Here is an 8139-nt window from a genome sequence, read left to right as displayed (position 1 = left end):
TAGCCATTGACAACGGTGATGTCCTTACATAAAGCCAGCCATGGAAAGGAGTAAGACTGATTGGATGAAGACATCAGGAAAGCAGAGGTTCAGAGGAACGAAAGCATCTCTATACACTTATCTGAAATTCTCACCAATGATATACATAAGTGTTTCTATCCTTATTTTCTATCTATTTATTATTTATGTTCGAAAACTCCATAACTATTTTATATCCGCCTGGCTGAGATTTACAAGGTGACCATAGCTTGCTTCATACCAACAATCTCCGTGGGATCGACCCTTACTCACGTAAGGTTTATTACTTGGACGACCCAGTGCACTTGCTGGTTAGTTGTATCAAAGTTATGAATGAAAAATGATTTATTAAGATGTGCGTACAGAGTTTCTGGCGCCGTTGCCTGAGATCACAATTTCGTGCACCACTGAGCAAAAATCTGACTCAGGCTGAAAAAGGACTGCTGATGCTGTTAGATTCTGACCTTCCTGCACTCGGAATGGATTTTTTGGAGCTACAGGATTCCAATTGGCGCGCTCTTAATTGAGTTGGAAAGTAGACATCCAGGGCTTTCCAGCAATATATAATAGTGTATACTTTGCTCAAGTATAGATGACGTAAACTGGCGTTCAACGCCAGTTCCATGTTGCATTCTGGCGTTAAACGCCAGAAACAGGTTACAAGTTGGAGTTAAACGCCATAAACAGGTTACAACCTGGCGTTTAACTCTAGAAACAGCCTAGGCACGTGTAAAGCTCAAGTATCAGCCCCAGCACACACCAAGTAGGCCGCAAAAGTGGATTTCTGCACTATCTATCTTAGTTTACTCATTTTCTGTAAACCTAGGTTACTAGTTTAGTATTTAAACAACTTTTAGAGATTTATTTTGTACCTCATGACATTTTAGATCTGAACTTTGTACTCTTTGACGGCATGAGTCTCTAAACTCCATTGTTGGGGGTGAGGAGCTCTGCTGTGTCTCGATGAATTAATGCAACTATTTCTGTTTTCTATTCAAACACATTTGTTTCTATCTAAGATGTTCATTCTCACTTCAATATGATGGATGTGATGATCCATGACACTCATCACCATTCTCAACCTATGAACGCGTGCCTGACAACCACCTCCATTCTACCTTCGATTGAATGAATATCTCTTGGATTCCTTAATCAGAATCTTCGTGGTATAAGCTAGAATCCATTGGCAGCATTCCTGAGAATTCGGAAAGTCTAAACCTTGTCCGTGGTATTCCGAGTAGGATTCAGGGATTGGATGACTGTGACGAGTTTCAAACTCACAAGGGTTGGGCGTAGTGACAGACGCAAAAGGATCAATGGATCCTATTCTAGCATGAGTGAGAACCGACAGATGATTAGCCCTGCGGTGACAGCGCACCTGGACCTTTTTCACTGAGAGGACGGATGGTAGCCATTGACAACGGTGATCCACCAACACACAGCTTGCCATAGGAGAAACCTTGCGTGCGTGAAGAAGAAGACAGGGAGAAAGCAGAGATTCAGAAGACAAAGCATCTCCAAAACTCCAACATATTCTCCATTACTGCATAACAAGTATTTAATTCATGCTCTTTTATTTTTCGCAATCCAAACTGATAATTATAATTGATATCCTGACTAAGAATTACAAGATAACCATAGATTGCTTCAAACCAACAATCTCCGTGGGATCGACCCTTACTCACGTAAGGTATTACTTGGACGACCCAGTGCACTTGCTGGTTAGTGGTACGAGTTGCGAAGAGTGTGATTCACAATTCGTGCACCAAGTTTTTGGCGCCGTTGCCGGGGATTGTTCGAGTTTGGACAACTGACACTTTATTTTGTTGCTTAGATTAGGAAAAATTTTTCTTTTTGGTTTAGAGTCTTCTATTATTTTTTTTTGGTTAAAATTTTAAAATCCTTATTTTATTTTTCTAAATTATTTTCGAAAATTTTCAAAACCAATAACTTCATGATTTAGTCCTCTGTTTGAGTTTAGTTTCATATTTTAAGTTTGGTGTCAATTGCATGATTTTCTTTTTCTTTCAATTTTTCGAATTATATGTTCTTAGTTCTTTCTTAATTCTCAAGTTGTTCTTGTTTATTTTCCTTGTTTGATCTTTAGTTTTTCTTGTTCTGTGTCTTTTCTTATTTTTCTTGTGTTTTTTTTAAAAAAAAATATCAGTTTCCAAAGAAAATTTTATTTTTTTATACAATATTAAAACACTTTAAATTTATAACTCAATTGGCTAGAGCGTTGTGTTTATGTTCTTGGTAATTGGGAATCTTCCTTTTAAAACTTTTTCAAAAATAATTTTTCTTTGATTAAATCTTGTGCCAAACTTTAAGTTTGGTATTTTCTTGTTAGCTTTTCTTTAGTTTTCGAAAATTTTATTGTGATTTTCTAAAAAATTTTAAGTTTGGTGTTCTTTTTATGTTCTTGATTCCTTTGAGTCTTTGAATTTTTGTTCTTCGTGTTCTTGTGAGTCTTCAAAGTGTTCTTGAGTCTTCCTTGTGTTTTGATCTTAAAATTTTTAAGTTTGGTGTTCCTTGGTGTTTTCCCTCCAAAATTTTCGAAAACAAGGAGCATTAGATCTAAAAATTTTAAGTTATATGTCTTTTGTGTGTTTTTCTCTTTCATCATAAAATTCAAAAATAAAAAAAATATCTTTTCTAACTATTTTTAAGCAAATATTTCGAAATTTTTCATAAAAATTCAGATTTCAATTTCAAAATTTTATCTTATCTTAGTTTTAAAATTTCAAAATTCAAATCTTTTAAAAAAAAATTATATCTTTTCAAAATCTTATCTTATCTTATTTCAAATTCAAATTTCAATCTTCAACTTCCAAAATTCCAAATTCAAAATTCAAAATTCAAAATTTTAAATTTCAAATTTCAAAATTTAAAATTTCAAAATTTAATTTTCAAACTTAAAAATCAAATCTTTTCAAAATTCAAATCTCTTTCAAATCCTTATCTTATATTGTTGATTTTCTCAAAATTCAAAATTCAAATTTTCAAATTTCAAAATTTGAATTTCAATTTTTAAAAATTTAAAAATTCAAAATTTAATTTTCAAATTTAAAATTTAAATTTCAAAACTTCCTAACCACTTTCTCTCTCTTCAGTTTTCGAAAATCCTTACCCCTTATTTTTCAAATTTTTTAATTAATTAATATTTTAGTTTTCAATTTTCTTTTAATTTCTGAACTTATATTTGAATTTTCACTTATTTTATTTTATTTTATTTTCGGTTTCCAAAAAAAAAAATATTTACAATCCACATCATCTCCCTTTCTCCATCATGGACCTAAGTAGAAATGAACAGTCCAGAAGGACTCTGGGGTCATATGCTAACCCCATTACTGCTTCATATAGGAGTAGTATCTGTATACCCTCCATCGGAGTCAGTAGCTTTGAGTTGAATCCTCAGCTCATTATCATGGTGCAGCAAAGTTGCCAGTATTCTGGTCTTCCACAGGAAGAACCCACAGAGTTTCTGGCACAGTTTTTACAAATTGCTGACACAGTACATGATAAAGAAGTAGATCAGGATGTCTACAGATTATTACTGTTTCCATTTGCTGTAAAAGACCAAGCTAAGAGGTGGTTAAATAACCAACCTAAAGCTAGCATAAGGACATAGAAACAGCTGTCAGAAAAATTCCTGAATCAATACTTCCCTCCAAAACGGATGACACAGCTAAGGCTGGACATCCAAGGCTTTAAACAAGGAGATAATAAATCTCTTTATGATGCCTGGGAGAGATACAGAAAGATGCTAAGAAAATGCCCCTTTGAAATGTTTTCAGAATGGGTGCAGTTAGACATCTTCTATTATGGGCTTACAGAGAAAGCTCAGATTTCTCTAGACCACTCAGCTGGTGGATCTATACATATGAGAAAGACAATTGAAGAAGCTCAAGAGCTCATTGATACAGTTGCCAGAAATCGGCATCTGTACCTAAATAATGAATCTTCCATGAAAGAAGAGGCTAAAACAGTAACTGCTGAACTCAGTCCTGCAGAACAAATTACTGAATTCAATCAGCAATTAGACTTTCTAACAAAATAGCTGGCCGAATTCAAGGAGATACTACAAGACACAAGAATGGCTAATATAAATATGGAGGCACAGTTGAAGCAAACAAAACAACAGTTATCAAAACAAATAACAGAAGAGTGCCAAGTAGTTCAATTAAGAAGTGGGAAAACATTAAATACCTAACGGAGTTTCAAAGTTATCATAAGAAGATATTCAATAAGAAAACTATTTTCAGATTCTATGATTATCATTGCCTTATGAACCCTTTTAAAAATCCAATAGCTAATCGTTCAAAACCTTTTCAAAGAAACAATGTTTAATATTTTCATAAATCCAAAGTCTTTCCTTTCTCATAAACAAATCTCAATCAGAAACCAACCATGCAATCAAACAACACAGTCATTCATTCAGCACCAAAGTCCATTCTCAAATGTAATACGCCAGATCTGCCACCCTTTTCGGGTTCCATCCAAACATTTCTCAAACATTTTCTCAACTATTTCCAAATCTCAATCATCTTCCAAAATTCAACCAACTCCAATATCAATTTATTTTCAAAGCGAATAAATGCCAATAATAAATCTCTTTTTAAAACCAAACCAGCTCAAATACTAAATCAATTATAAAATTAGTAGTTATGGAATGACAAGAATTTTTATGTGATTTAATTCAAATAATTGATATTTCTATGATTTAATACTTTAAGTTTTAGGAATAAAGAAAATAGATCTTATTATCTTATAAATTCAACTAAAGAATTTGATTTCAAATCAATTAGTCTTTTAATACAACAAATAATATTTTAAAATAATTTTGAAGATTAAATTAGATTTTAAATTAACACTCTATACCCTAATTTGATTAAAATTAACTAAATCCAAATTAATCCCAAAATCTCCAATTTTATACACAAACCCTAACCTTAATTTTACCCTAATCCTTACCCACACTCACCGCCACTCATTAGCACTCACACTATTCCCCTTTTCCCCAAACACATACACAGCAGGCACAGAGAAAGAAAGAAACGGCAGAAAGAAAAGGGAGAAAACGGGGAAAGAAAAGAGGGAGAGCAGAAGGGGGAAGAGAGGGAGACGGCGCCGGTGGGCATCATTGCCACCGTCGCCGCCGCTGTGCCGTCAGGAGGGAGATCCGAGGAAGAGAGAGAGTGTGGAGTTGAGGGAGCAGAGAAACACGCCGCCACCTCCAGACGCCGTTGCCGCCGCCGTCGCCCTCATCCCGAATCGCCATCATCGCCGGTGTAGGGAGAGGAGTTGTCGCGCCACTGTAGCGCCGCCGCCACTGTTGGGTCACCGTGCTGTCGTCTGAGAACAGAGAGCGTGCGCGAGGAAGGAGAAGCCCTGCCCTCGCGTCCGTGGTTGTCTCCGCGGGTCCCTGTCGCCGCCGCCTCTGAGTTCGTCGCCATCAAGCAGAGCGCGCACAGAGGAGAAGCCGTTCAAGTCAGACAGAGCGCGCACAGAGGAGAAGCCGTTCAAGCTACTGTCAAGTCACCATCGATGAAGCTTCAACCGCTGTACCTCTGGTCGCCGGAAACTGCCGTTGGAGCCGCCACCTTCTTGGTAAACCCTAGCCCTGTTTTGGTTTTCTCTTATTGTCGGTCAAAATCCTGGTTACTATAAAAGCTGTTGCTGAGGTTGTTTGTGTCAGGGATTGGTTATCGCGAGTTGCTCTGTCGGAGCTACCATTCCACTACTGCCGCCTTTGCTCTGAGCCGTTAATTGTAGCGAGTATTGTTGTCATGGCGGCTGCTCGGTTTAGTCGCTCCTCTTTAGCATGGTAAGCTATTCCTTATTTCAATTTCGAACTCTGTCAGTCGTCGCTGTTCTATTATATGTTAAGACTCTCCGACGTTAATGTTTTAGGATCGAGGTCCGGTTGCTGCACGTTGGTGAATTTAAGTTGCTGTTATGGGTGCGGACACCATGGAGCTGTGATTGCGATTGTTACCAATGTCGGGCCGAGAGGAAAAGAGTTCCGGTGACGTGTTTGGTCTATAGTTTCGACTTATTGAGGTAGGGATTTTTCCTAAAATCTACTTTATATTACAGAGTTGTTATGAATAGATATTAATGTGAGAAACATATGTCTGTGATTATGATTGTCTTATAAATGTGGTTGTTTGCTGGACTGAATGATTGGCTACTTGATTGCTTGAGTAGTTTGTGATTGCTGAAAAGAAATTAGTTTGAAAAGTTTAGTTGATTATTATGAAAAATGGCTTTCTTGATTTTGAAGCTACTTTTGATAATGTGAACGAATTGGAACAAACTGCTATCCAAAATCCCTCTGAGGATAGTAAGAGCCCAGAGAGGAATAACTCTGGCGTTCAAACGCCAGAGACAAGCAAGGAGTTGGCGTCAAACGCCCAATGGAAGCTCAGTTCTGGCGTTCAAACGCCAGGAACAAGTAAGGAGTTGGCATCCAACGCCAACCTAGCTTCTAACCCTGGCATTCAAATGCCAGTGAGGGATCAGACATACACAAGTACTGATAACAACCCTCTAAAAAGGCTTCTCCAACCACCTCTGCAGGAAATAAACCTGCAACAACTAAGGTTGAGGACTATAAAGCCAAGATACCTTATCCTCAAAAACTCCGCCAAGAGGAGCAGGATAAGCAATTTGCTCACTTTGCAGATTATCTCAGGACTCTTGAAATAAAGATTCCGTTTGCAGAGGCACTTGAGCAAATACCTTATTATGCCAAGTTCATGAAAGAGATCTTGAGTCATAAGAAGGATTGGAGAGAAACTGAAAGAGTTCTCCTCACTGAAGAATGCAGTGCAGTCATTCTGAAAAGCTTTCCAGAAAAGCTTAAAGATCCCAGGAGCTTTCTGATACCATGCATATTAGAGGGTAATTGCACCAAGACAGCTTTATGTGATCTTGGGGCAAGCATCAACCTAATACCTGCATCCACTATCCAAAAGCTTGGTTTAACTGAAGAAGTTAAACCAACCCGGATATGTCTCCAACTTGCTGATGGCTCCATTAAATACCCATCAGGCATGATCAGGACATGATTGTCAGGGTTGGGCCATTCACCTTTCCCACTGACTTTGTAGTGCTGGAAATGGAGGAGCACAAGAGTACTACTCTCATTCTAGGAAGACCTTTCCTAGCAACTGGACGAACTCTCATTGATGTCCAAAAGGGGGAAGTAACCCTGAGAGTCAATGAGGATGAGTTTAAGTTGAATGCTGTCAAGGCCATGCAGCATCCAGACACACCAAAAGACTGCATGAAAGTTGATCTCATTGACTCTTTGGTAGAGGAGGTCAACATGGCTGAGAGTCTCGAATCAGAGCTGGAAAATATCTTTAAAGATGTTCAGCCTGATTTGGAGGGTTCAGAGGAATTAAAAGAGCCTCTGAGACTTCCTCAGCAAGAGGAGAAACCTCCTAAACCCGAGCTCAAGCCATTACCACCATCCCTGAAATATGCATTTCTGGGAGAAGGTGACACTTTTCCAGTGATCATAAGCTCTGCTTTAAATTCACTGGAAGAGGAAGCACTAATTCAAGTGCTAAGGACACACAAGACAGCTCTTGGGTGGTCCATAAGTGATCTTAAGGGCATAAGCCTAGCTAGATGCATGCACAAAATCCTATTGGAGGATGATGCTAAGCCAGTGGTTCAACCACAGAGGCGGCTAAATCCAGCCATGAAGGAAGTGGTGCAGAAAGAGGTCACCAAATTACTGGAGGCTGGGATTATTTATCCTATTTCTGATAGCCCCTGGGTGAGCCCTATTTAAGTTGTTCCCAAGAAGGGAGGCATGACAGTGGTTCATAATGAAAAAAATGAACTGGTTCCTACAAGAACAGTTACAGGGTGGCGCATGTGTATTGACTACAGAAGGCTCAACACAGCCACCAGAAAGGATAATTTTCCTTTACCATTCATAGACCAGATGCTAGAGAGACTAGCAGGTCATGAATATTACTGCTTTTTGGATGGCTATTCAGGTTACAACCAAATTGCAGTAGATCCTCAGGACCAAGAGAAAACAACATTTACATGTCCTTCTGGAGTATTTGCTTACAGAAGAATGCCTTTTGGTCTGTGTAA

At 38.1% G+C, this 8139-nt stretch overlaps 1 long non-coding RNA gene across 1 annotated transcript; it reads left to right on the top strand.

Moving 5' to 3' along the window:
- On the top strand, window positions 5282-6033 carry LOC110266413. Its single transcript, XR_002353774.1, has 3 exons — window positions 5282-5628; window positions 5717-5845; window positions 5932-6033. It is a non-coding gene; the product is annotated as an uncharacterized LOC110266413 (long non-coding RNA).

The sequence above is a fragment of the Arachis ipaensis genome, chromosome B09 (assembly GCF_000816755.2).
Source record: "Arachis ipaensis cultivar K30076 chromosome B09, Araip1.1, whole genome shotgun sequence".
In the NCBI taxonomy this organism is placed as follows: Eukaryota; Viridiplantae; Streptophyta; class Magnoliopsida; order Fabales; family Fabaceae; genus Arachis; species Arachis ipaensis.
The sequence above is the reverse complement of the archived record's forward strand: the minus strand, read 5'-3'. Positions and strand labels throughout refer to the sequence as shown.